Source organism: Diadema antillarum, unplaced genomic scaffold, assembly GCF_040938485.1.
Source record: "Diadema antillarum isolate AM-2024a unplaced genomic scaffold, OU_Dant_1.0 scf00000112, whole genome shotgun sequence".
Taxonomy (NCBI): Eukaryota; Metazoa; Echinodermata; class Echinoidea; order Diadematoida; family Diadematidae; genus Diadema; species Diadema antillarum.
The window spans coordinates 1523032-1536168 of NW_027271001.1; positions in this window are offsets into that span (position 1 = coordinate 1523032).

Below are 13137 nucleotides of genomic sequence, written 5' to 3' on the forward strand. Positions count from 1 at the left end.
CTGTGATGGGTATCGATCGGTCATGGTGGAACTTAAGCGACCTTTCTAAACATTCTACAGTGAGTCCATCATCAGAGCAAAATAAGAGTTTTCCAGTATTGCCTCAGTTGTTACGTAACAAGGAATATTCTTTGAGCTGCAGCGATTGGAAATATCAACTTTTATTATTAGACTCGCCTTTGCTTTTCAGCACCTTCGTCAAGTTGCAAATATCTCAAATAAGCACCAAAGGAGTTGCCTCCTCTCGCTGTCAAAGTTTTCAGGCTTATCACTTATATGAAAATAATCCTTATACATCCATTCTCCCTCCACCCTCATACTCACATACTCTCATACGTACATATACATGCAAACTGAAACTGAGCAATGACAATTTTGTGATTGTCATGAATTTATACTGTAAATATTTTTTTAATTACACTTTCATATCCTAATAATACAAAATTGGACAAAATAACACTGAAATTTTGTACAAGAGAATGAACTGGTTCATGTATAAAGTAAACACAAATACATACAATAGCATAGAAGCATAAAACGTATAATAGGCCTACCTGCACATACATGCACATAACTTTCGATACAAGTAATATACAAATATTTCGATTTTCATGAAATCACTGTGAGCTGTAATAGCAATAAGAAGTATAAAGGAATATGTGTTGAACTTGAAAATGAAGGTTGAGCTTTTACATGTAGCAGGATGCTGGTTCCCTGACTGAAAACAAACAAACAAAAAAAGGTCGTATATCGTACATCATATGCGTTTGTATCCATATAAACGAAGAGAAAAGAGAGAGCCAAAAGTCAAGTATCTGAAACGATTTTATCTTTCATTTTTATTTTTGTTGATAATGAATAAAGATATCTAATTTTGAACGAGGTATTGTGAAAGACATTTTTTACCATTTCCTATTTATTTCCCTTGTTCAGCATGTAGGCATTTTTTCATCTATTCTTTCCATCTATTCTGTCAAGTGGTGTCATGTTGTTGTGTTTCTCCTGTTTTGTTCCATCCTGTTTTCAAGTATATTTGTGCTAAATCTTTTAAAAATAAGTATTTCATGATAACTTTTTGTGTGTGGTTCACAATATGCAAGCTTGCTTTACAGTGGACTTCTATTTTTTTTTTCTCAACTGGAGCATAATTTTGTATTTTTGCCAGTATGCAGTTCTATGTTTATTTGTATCATTTATCCTTTGCAATGTTGAATGTTTATGATATAATTCCTGATAAATTATGTTATGTTTTGTTGGTTAAAGAAGAGTAAAAGTAAATGAATTGAAATTGACATTGAAATAAAAGCATGCTATGTTCTCACTATGTTCTCAGTAAAATAAAATTTTGTGAAATTTATAGATTTGCTTCATAAGATTGATCCAAAGTAATCTTAAGATATTTGAAGAGAAATAAACACGTTACATGATTGTCCATTTTGAAAGATACTAAATATTTTTATTGATACATCATAATATTTTGTTTCACTATGATACTACTTTTCCCTCACTAACTGTGTCTCGATCAAAGTTCAGAAGAATGCTGAAATCTCCATGGATATTAAAACCGCTTTTAAGCTGCATTAATCGAAGACTTAGATTTGTAAAGATATATCATATTCATGGATATATATTATACATACATAGACAATAATCCTATTATCCCCCCTTTGAATAACAACAAATATAATCGTTACTGTCACATTCTCACCAATACTTTACGAATGGCCAATGCAAATATGTTTTAAAGCCTTTTCATTGGTTTTTAAATACCTGGAAAATAGTGTCATGATTTTAAAGGGAAATCAATTGTCAATAAACAACAACGTTTTTTTTATGTTCTCTTCTAAAAACTCGCACAAATAAACACACAATGAAGTCCAGTATCATGGTTCTTTTATCTGGGATTTTACTTATCGTAAGTCACCCCCTCCCTATCTTTAAGAGCAAAGTAAATTCTTTGGTGTTAAAAACGTACGACAATGAATTTTGACATCCGCTACATACTATGGGAATAAGGCGTTCATTATCCTTTAGCTAACTGGCACATTGAAATTCAGTTTGGTTAATGTCCTTTTTTTTTTTTACAATTCTGAGTCCAAAGAGCTATCTTCTATATTAGCTGAAGTGAGCATGGTACCTTTCTTTATTTTCCGTCTGTAAGTTTGTCGTTCACTATCAATATCTGAATACATTTCGTATCCTTATTCTCATGACGTATCTTGCTTTTTGTTATCTATTCTATGAAACACATTAGAAAATGTTTAATCATATAAGCCACCAAGTACATGTACCTACAAGTAATGTTTTTAATTGGTCTCGAAGTATTCCATTCACACACCTATTCGGAGTGGACCAAAACCGTGGTTTCGTCTATTATTTCGTGTTATTTCTTTGCTCGTATATCATCGCATTTTTTTTTTGTAGCCATGTTTCGAATTGTAATCTCATGATTTTGATAACCTTTTGTCAAGTGATATGCTTCGCATTTAGTTTTGTTGTGAAATATGAGAAATTAATTCACTTCAATTTTCAGTTCAATTCAACAGCTGCTATTTCTGTAATCACGACATAAAATATGCTGTTGCTGTTCCTTGGTATGAGGCACAGCTTTATTTTCCCACACAGAGAACGTTGGAAGTCAGTAAACTAATCAGTAAAGTAATCAGTAGGCACAGTTTTCTGTTTAGGACACATCCATTGTCTGCCAAAGATACTATTAAGTTATCATTGACAGAAAATTTGTACGTATTTTGCCTTCAGTATTATCCTGTGATGGGCATCGATCGGTCATGGTGGAAAGCAAAATCACTCAAGCGACCTTTCCAAACATTCTACAGTGAGTTCATCATCAGAGCAAAATAAGAGTTTTTCAGTAATACCTCAGTTGTTACGTAACAAGGAATATTCTTTGAGCTGCAGCGATTGGAAATATTCAATTTTATTATAGACTCGCCTTTGCTTTTCAGCACCTTCGTCAAGCTGCAAATATCTCAAATAAGCACCAAAGGAGTTGCCTCCTCTCGCTGTCAAAGTCTTCAGGCATATCACTTATATGAAAATAATCCTTATACATCCATTCTCCCTCCACCCTCATACTCACATTCGTATATATACGTGCAAACTGAAACTGAGCAATGACAATTTTGTGATTGTCATGAATTTATACTGTAAATATTTTGTTTAATTTTATTTTCACATCCTAATAATACAAAATTGGGCAAAATAACACTGAAATTTTGTACAAGAGAATGAACTGGTTCATGTATAAAGTAAACACAAATACATACAATAGCATAGAAGCATAAAACGTATAATAGGCCTACCTGCACATACATGCATATAATTGTCGTACAAGTAATAGGGCCTATACAAATATTTTGATGTTCATGAAATCACTGTGAGTTGTAATAGCAATAAGTAGTATAAAGGAATATATGGAACTTGCAAATAAAAAAGTTGAGCTTTTACATGTAGCAAGTTCCCTGACTAAAAACGAAAAAAAAGGTCGTATATCATATACCGAATGCGTATGTATCCATATAAACGAAGAGAAAAGAGAAATAGGTACAAGTAAAGCAATGCTACAAGATGACACAGACACACGCACACAGAGACATGCACACATACACACAAACACACACACACAGACACGAACGAAGACAAAGTTCAAACAACAATGTAAACCCAAGCAAATAAACAACACGGGACAAAAGGGTCATGAGCCTATAGGAAGACAAAGTGCAACCAGCATGTCAGATACAACTTAATAGAATAAGATCCGTGTACAGTTTGGAGAACGACAAGATAATGACAATCACTGGACCTGAAAGCAAGGTTATCCATTGTGTTTAATTTTTTTCTTATGGTAACGATATTAATAGTAATATCAATATTGAAAACAAAAACAAAACCTAAATTGAACGTGTCAAAACTAAATACTGTTTTTTTTTTCATTCAGCAGGAACGGAGTTCTACATTTTGGGTTCACATAATTTCTGTTATTAATATACAATTATTAATTTCCTCAAAATGCTGCAGCGTCAACAAATGTAATAATTCCCTGAAATTAATCATGCTATGATTTTTTAAAAAGTGCACACAATATAGAGACGGGATAGATAAATTCTCAACTGTAAAAACAATTCAACTTAGTTACAATTTTACTTCTTTTAAAGAAATAACGTTTAAATTCTTTGCATAACATTTTCTCATTACCTTAAAAAAATCATCATAGAAAAATATCGGAAACCTTAAACCCCGTCTTAACCGGAACTTCACCACCCCTTCAATAAAAAGAAATTTACGGCAGTAAGCACGTTCAGGAAAGAAAAAAAAAAGAGAAAGCGTACAAATGAAAGGAGCGATAATCTCACGAAGGGACAACACACTATCTTGGTGACACATACCTTGTATAGAGATCAGTGATAAAATAAGAGTTTGACTTACTGCTGACAATGGGCGCCATGCAAAGGACCTATAACGATTACCTGATGACCAAAAAAAAAAAAAAAAAAAAAATGCGCCATGCAGATAAAATGTCTGTTGGTTGACTTCAGCCGGGCTTTATTTTATTGATAATTTTCACTGTATCATCTGTATGTACACAGAAATTACCTTCCCTCAAATATTTTTGTGCATATGCTTTTAAAGTTTTGAATTAAGAATATTGCATCGCATTCGCACTCGTGACAAATAAACGGTACCTGGACCGTTTGTGAGCTCTGTTCAAGACATTTTTTCTGAAAAAAAATGTGAACATTTCGAAATGTAATATATTACTTATTTCGTATCCGATTTTTGCCATTTTTGTATCATTCTGTAGGGAATATTTTTCTCTTTGTCTGAATTTTAGTTTGTTTGTTGTTTTTGTTGTTGTTGTTGTTGTTGTTGTTGGTTTTTTTTTTTTTTTTTTTTGGGGGGGGGGGGGGACTTCTTCTTATAAAACCGAAAACCGAACAGGCCGCACTCTTTCATACGGCTCTAAACTCCGCGGCCACTGATTCGAGCTCGACGGCTGACATCTCCTCTGTAAGGTGAGCTGCTTCTGTTCTTCTACTATCCATACATCGGACACGGAGGGCGTACAATCCTTTCAAAGTGGCCTGAGCGAGCAGAGCTGCAAAGGTCGCACCCACCGTGGTTGCGGCCGCTATGCCGGGTTGGTTTTTGAAGTCGAGAAAGGCAAACATGTAAAAGTTTCTCAAAGAATTCTTTCCCCCAGCCGCCAAGCAGATGACAGTGAAGAGCAAGTACACGATCAGGCACGACAGTGGGTAGACAACGTGTACGAAGCGGACGACGATAAGGGTGAGGAAGATGTCAATCAGACAGACTGCAATGGGTAAGTCAAGGCAGCTGACTATAAACAGGTTGGTTACCGCGTCATGCTCCACAATTCCTGTATGGAACCTGTACCACCAGTGAAATATGGAATCGATGATGCAATTAACGGCGGTGACGTTCAAGAGAAACCATTGAGTCTGGTACCGAAATTTGTCTGAAAGAAAGGTGTTTAAGAGAGAAAGATATGTTTTCATAATGTCTTACGAAGCAAGAATCAATTATGTAGTGGGAAGCAACAAAAACATAGATGATCAATTACCCTTTTCTGTGTTCGTACAACTTTTGTGGACATGCATATGAAAAAAAAACCAAAAAAAAAAACCACTTGATTAAAAATTTTCCTCCAAATAATTTCTACCCCCGCCCCCCAAAAAGGTATAGCATTGCTTCATTTTAATTTTCAAATTCGATCGTAATGTTGATAGAGAAAGGAGGTATTCTGTATGAGAGACAATGTTTACAATTTGAATAATATTCGCTGCATGGTCCAACATTCTTGAACGTGTCTGATTTTGTGAGAAACGCGGTAAAAATTTGAATCCTTGAGTACGTGAGGAAGGGTAAAATCTGTGACAGAATTTACTGCAATCATATTTTGTTTTCTTCCCATACACGTGTACACAACAGATTTATAATAGACCATTGCAATACAGATTGGTTGAAAAGCATGGTAATGCATTGTATTTGTTTTCATTATTCATGAAATATCATAGAGTGCACTCCCGTTATAACGAAATGCTCGGGACCGGCAGTTTTCTTTCGTTATAACGAACAAATACAGTATATAACGAAAACAAGGAAACCAAGCATATCATACATGTATTCTGTTTGTTAAATACCCATCATACACTGGAAAGCTATATGTGAAATGGGATGGTACCTTTTTAATTTCGATTAAATATTACATTTAAAAGAGAACATCAAGTTGTTTTTGTTGGTACACATGCATAGAAAATGATGGTTTAGGATTCGCTATTCCAAAGGTCGTTTCTTGCTAAAGTTACTCCGAAGGCTCCTTATTCCGAAGTTGCGCCATTCCCGGGATTTCGAAGGTTCCTTCATCTGAAGATTCGCTCTTCCGAAGATTCGTTATTCCGAAAGTTCATAATTTAGATAGAAATATATTGTTCAGTTGATCGGAAAATGAAATGAGGTTCTTCATTCCGAAGGTTTGTCAATCAGAAAATGAGAAAGGTTCACTATTCCGAAGGTTCGTTGTTCCGAAGGTTTTTTAATCCGAAAATGAAATAAGGTTTGTTATTCCAAAGAAAGTTTGTTAATAAAAAAAGAAAAAAGAAAACTTATTTTGAAAGTTCGGTTATCTTAAGACGATTGTAAGGTTTGTCATTCTGAAGTTTTGTTTGTGGACTCACCTCTTTCACTTCTGGATTGACGAAGTTTTTTTTTTCAATATTCCGAGTAATGAACGTTTGGAATTCCTATTATTTTATTACAAACGAACCGTCGTAATAAGAACCATAAATTTCATTGTTGTATTAACGAACCTTATCAATAACGAACCTTTGGAATAACGCTAAAATGTTCGTAATAACAAACCCTATTTCATTTCCGAACTAACGGACATTTAGGTGTATCGGAATCTGTGTGTTTCGTAATAAAGAATCTTTGGAACAATAAAACGAACCTTATCTAATTTCAGATTATTGTATTACAATAACGCAAGTTCCCCTCGGAAACTGTGCGTGACACACGGAGCGAACAAACAGTGGTGTCAAGCGTTCGCCCATGCAGAGACGCTATAGATGCTTGTTCCGCTACTTATTCTCGAAAGCGATCCGCTTTTCGTTATAACCGAGCACATTTCTCTTGCTTTTCTTTGTCAGTGGCACTCGGAAAAGACTTGTTCGTTATAAGCGAATTGTGTACCATAGACTTTAATAGCGATAATTTTGGGACCAGAAGTTTTACTTCGTTGTAACGAAATTTCGTTATAACCGTGTTCGTTCACTGTAAAAACATGGGTGTTAGATTTAACACCACGGATGTTAAATCTAACACCGATCAAACTTCAATAAAGGACCACACCCACAGGTGTTAAAAATGCACTGTGATGGTGTTGAAAAGTGTTCACCTGACACTGCGTGGTGTTAATTTGACACTGTACCTGGTGTTATTTTGACACTGTACTGGTGTTAATTAAAAAATGACACCACATGGTGTTGATTTGATATTTGTTGGTGTTAATATCAATGGTTTAACACCCGTCCAGCTTCAATAAGGGACCACACCAGCTGGTGTTACTTTGGTGTAAATTTATTTTCACATTTTTTCAAAAATCTAGTATTTTAATGTAAAATTCTTGATCGTCTTGTTTAAATTAAAAATCAACAAGAAGTGCAGTTACTAAGAAACTCTTCAAAAAACAGTTTAAAATTTGGAAATGACACCCGGGGGTGTTAATTTAACACCATAAATGAGCACCGAAAATTTAACACCAGCTCGGTGTTCACTATTTAACACCGGACTTTTTGCAGTGTTGTAACGGGAGTGCACTGTAGTTTACTTTAGTTTCGGTGAAATGCCATGTTCCCAAGTGTAAGGGAAACAGATATTCATTATTTCAATCAAGTTGATCAAAATAACTTATTTGGGGTTTTTTTTGCTGTCATGAGAATTGAGCAAAATTTTCTATCACTTTGATATACATGATATACATATTTCATGTTAAAAATGAATGTGATTCAGCAGCAAATTAGTTTAAAAAATACAGCTGCTCATTTTTGCTCATACATGTACTAGTTTCATTTTGAAACTGAGTCGATATCGAATAAAATCCCGATAGAGAATATCATTAAAAAGACCATGAGTGCAGCATAAGTTTCATAAATTCTATGAAATTAATGAAATCATCACATTGCGAAAGTGTGTCTCGAAATAAAGCTTTGTCGGGGGGTAAAGCATGGAAAAGTCTCACGTAAGTTTCTACAACCTGACATGGATAGCCTTTGAGGAGAATCAAATCATCAACAGATGAATACATCTGTCTATTCTTTTGATACCATGTCGTTGGTATTTGTATTAGCGTCCCCCTTCCCTACCCCCTTTCGACTCCAACCTTACATAATTGTACCTTCAAGCGTTGCATTTATCCTGCCCCTCCTAAAGTCCAATGCAGCATTCAAGAACGCAAAACAAACATAGCTTGTGGCGGTGAGAAACTTCCAAATGACGAAATAAATGAGGAACTTCGGGCCCACAAACATTCCCATGAGTACGTAGAAAGTAATCAAAGTCGAGAGGAAGTAGGCAGCCACGACAAATCGATAAAGGACGTACAGGCAGATTGGTAATTGTGGCTGAAAAAAAATAAATAGTGATCGTATGAATATACGTTGTGTATTATAATCGTAATTATTGTAAGAGTCCTTTCAGAGAAAAATGTAATGCACTGTGGGTTGAATACAATTCGAATGCGAACCCCGGAAAAATTTGGGCTATGGAAGTGTTTTAAACAAAATAATGATAATATCAGTTACATGTACATACCTTAAGCTGAAATATGAAAGGAGAATATAGGAGAGGGTATCAGAATTCTCAGCAAGCTGGCTAGACATTTTTTTTTTTAATAATTCATCAGATGATCATTCTGGTTTCTTTGGTATTATACAGTGTGAAGGGGCTCCGGCTGGTCCACCTCACGTAGTTGTAAAACCAATGGGCAATTCCAGTGTACGGACATTACATTTAGAGAATTTTGTTTTGTGACTTTGTGGGCTTATTTCAACAACTAAGCATAATCATTCTTAATCCATTCGTGGTTTATTCTAACCCAGTCGTCCTGAAATGTTAACAGTCAGAGTTTTGATCAGTTATTACAAATCATTTGGTAGATATTACACAAAATGCTTGCCGTTACGGACATTACATTTTTTGGACACGATTATTTACCTCAATGTGGATATGTTGAGAAATTTATGAATCAGAGCATCAAGTAAAAGGAATTTTCTTCTGAAATGAATGCTCAGGTCCTGTTTAACTTTTAGATCGATAACTGTGTACAACACATTCAGCATTTACTCTACAGGTTCACAAATGTAGCGTTACGGACATTACAATTTTGTCCACTTTTTAAAGTCCCAATATTCATATTCTTAAAGAGTTCGAATCTCAGACAAGGCTAATATTAGTGTTTTGGGTTCATTCTTAACCATAAACCTCTTTGAAACAAATGCTGAAGTGTTGCTGAATATGGAATAATGAGAGTCAAAGATTGTATGTTTTAACAAAAGTTATCAAAACTTTTACCCCAAAATGGGTTTTTTGAAGAAAAGAATGCCTAGATGCACTTCAATTGTATCAATATACCACTCAAATGAAAGAACTTGACAAGTTCTAGCATTTGATACTAAATTTGTCCCTGTAGCTTATATATATTTTAAATTATTGTAGGTTTAGGATTTTTAGGAAAAGTAACATTTTTCGAGGAATTGCCCCTCTCAAGTATAAATTCCATCTATAGTTTTTGGTGCCACACATATAGCTTTATTTACAGGCAGCACTCGTACATAATACATATTTGAAAAATATGAGGGAGGGATGACTTGCGTAGAGATAGAAGGGTAGGATAGTAGAAGGGAAAAGGAAAACGAGAGGCCTGTCTGCTTTCATTAAAGGTTTACACAAAGTTAGATCACCTGGACCCCGTTTACAGTGAGTGAAAAGGCCGGGCTTGACCGCGGCCGAGTCCGGCCTTCATTTCACAGTTTACTGTGAACGCGCAAAAGGCCAAATGCGGGGCCAAAATCGGCCGCGCATTAGTGCCAAGCTCTAGAGGCAGTCTCTGCCGCATTTTGTCATGCCTTGCGGATCAGTGATCCAGGACCCCGTTTACAGTGCGGGGCTGAGCCGAGCCGAGCCGCGGCCGAGCCCCGTCCGAGCCCGGCCTGAATTGCGGGCCTGAATTGCGGGCCGAGCCCCGCAATTCTGTCCGTTTACAGTGCCGGGCTCGGCCCGGGCATTTAATTCAAACCTTTCAATATATTATCGTGGGGGCGCTCTGCTTGTAGACAAACGCAATTTGGTATAGTCTGGTTTCCAGTCCCTTTGCCAACTGGATTCCATGGCGGCGAGGTCGCCGTTCGGCAAAGGCCTTTGTCGAAAGAAAAATCCTTTGCAGGACAAAACCACCTTTAACTATACTAGTTTTTGACGTTGAGGGGGTTAATATCCTGAATAGCTAAATAGCACGGGCAGAGGGTCTCGAAGCCAGAGTAAATTTGGTGCCGACATTTGGCCCAGTTTTCGAGCCGCGGCCGAGACTACCTCCAGAGCCTGGACAAATGCGCGGCCGATTTTGCCCCGCATTTGGCCTTTTGCGCGTTTACAAAGTAATGAAGGCCGGCTCGGCCGCGGCCGAGCCCGGCCTTTTCCCTCACTATAAACGGGGTCCTAAATTCTGGTTGTGATCTCGTCTGTTAATCATTGCTAAAGTACTTATATAAATAACTAGAATTATCACTAAAGGTAATTAATACCCCCGCCCCCAGTGTCGCTTTATAGTATGTGATGTCATGGGGGCATGGACGTTGATACCAAGTTTGTGCATTTGTCCGATTGGAAACAGAATAATTTTAGTTTGCTGTACAATTATGTACAGAGTTGACACTGAGTATAAAACTTACAGCAAATGGAAACATGCTTTCCCCCATCATCACTACACTTAAAGACCATCATACACACCAAATTTAACCTTCATAGCTTGAATGGTTTATTTTGATAAAAAGATGAGTGGTTACCATGGCAACACGGGTGCACGTCAGGAGACCGACACCCACGAGTCATACAGCCCACAAGTCATACAGCTCACAAGTTATACAGCCCACGAGTCGTACAGCTCACAAGTCATACAGCCCACTAGTTATACAGCCCACCAGTTCGACACTGAGTAAATAAAGCCCATGAGTTCGACATCAAGTAGAATAAGCCCACGAGGTATACAGCCCATGAGTTCGACACTACGCACAAACGGCTCACGAGACCGACACTAAGGAAAGACAGCCCACGAGACCGACATTACGCTTAAAAGGCTAACGAGACCGACACTAGGCAAAAAGGCTCACGAGACCGACAATAGGCAGAATAGGCTCACGAGACCGACTCTAGGCAAAGAAGGCCCACGAGACCGACAGAATGAACAGCGCCACCTACAGTCCAATTAATTGTATAGGGTGTCCAAGTAATGGCATAAATAAGGTACAACTAGAGATAGAAAAGGAGAGTTGATATAGGGTATTACTCTGTTAATTGCCCACCCTCACCCCCTGAACGGTTAAAGATCTTTAATTGTGTTTGCGTATGTGAGTGTTTGTGAAAATATAAACAAAATTCAGTAAAAGTGCATGAGATGATTCAACATTATACTTTCGAAAATGCCAAAAGACCCTCGTTCCCCTATCTACAAATCCCACACCGGTATACACCTACTTAGAAAAAAATAAATAAAATGATGTGGACATTCAAATCAACCAACTACAAAAATACCCAGGTATGAAATGAAGTTCACTACAAGAAAATTATTCACAAAATGGTCAATGTTGCACGGCCGTGATAAGGCAAAGGAACGTAACTCAAAATTTGGGCATTTTGAGTTATGAGCATATGGCTCCTAAATAAAATGCGCTCTTTTTAATGGTGAATGTCTCAATTCTCAAATGTTTACCATTTCAGAGATAAAAAGCGTATCTCACACACTTTTTTCACAACTTTGCCGTTTCCAGCTAGGCAAAACAACGTAACCTGAGATACGTATAGAAATGACAAAGAAAGCATTTTCGCTGTTACGGCAAATGAACGTATCTTTACATACACTGTTTTTTCATGGTGGTTTCTCAAGAAAAAAGAAAGAAATTGCGACGCCAAAAGAACGTATGTCATCATACAGCGCTTTGCTGTATAAAATCAGGGCCATGCGCGCTACAGTCAGCACGGCAAAACAACGTATCAACATCGTGGCCATCACAACACACGCTACACTGCATAACTCTATGTGTAATACATACGGCTACGCGCTGCAGATCCATTTCAGCCGCGGCAGTGAATGTTGTGCCGCCGCTGCTGCCGCGCCGGTTGCGACAGGTATTACTTACAGCTGGCAGCAGCTGGGTGCAGCAGAGTACTCTCTGGTTGACTGGCAGGCAAGCTTTGCTGCACTGTGAACCATGAAGTAATGGCCATTGTTCTGTTTTGCAGCTATGGAATGGACATTCTCCTGACCAGTTAATGCCACCACAAAGAAAATCAGCGGTAACAACGGTAAGTTTTATTTATTTATTTGTCAGGTCTAAGTTTGATCTAGCCCGACCAGTCGCCGTGCGAAGTACGGCGATTGGGCTGTACAGAGTGGACGACAGTACGCTATGCTAGTGTAGGGTCCAGTACTTTCGATAATAGTTTTCACTAACATTTAAGAAAACAATGAGTAAAAATAAATAAACAAAAACACAGCAAGCTATGAAAATAAAGAGCAAACTTAGAGCTATGTATGAGTATGACAGCCTTTCCTTTCGGTGGGCTTGGCAAAACGTGGCTCATTGGTGTGGTTGTGGTTGTGGTTCTACTAATGTAATAAGGACAATGTAAATGTAGGATACTCGTACTAAACTAGTGGTCTAGTAGATCAAGTAGTGACTCTCAAAAGAAATTTACCTATGCGCAAATAAATTAAGTGGACCCCAAAATACTGTTATAATCATCGACATCATTCGACTTGACGTCGTCTACCTCAAATTCAGTTTTCGTCTAAAAGTATAAAAAAGTAACAGCTTTATAGTAAAC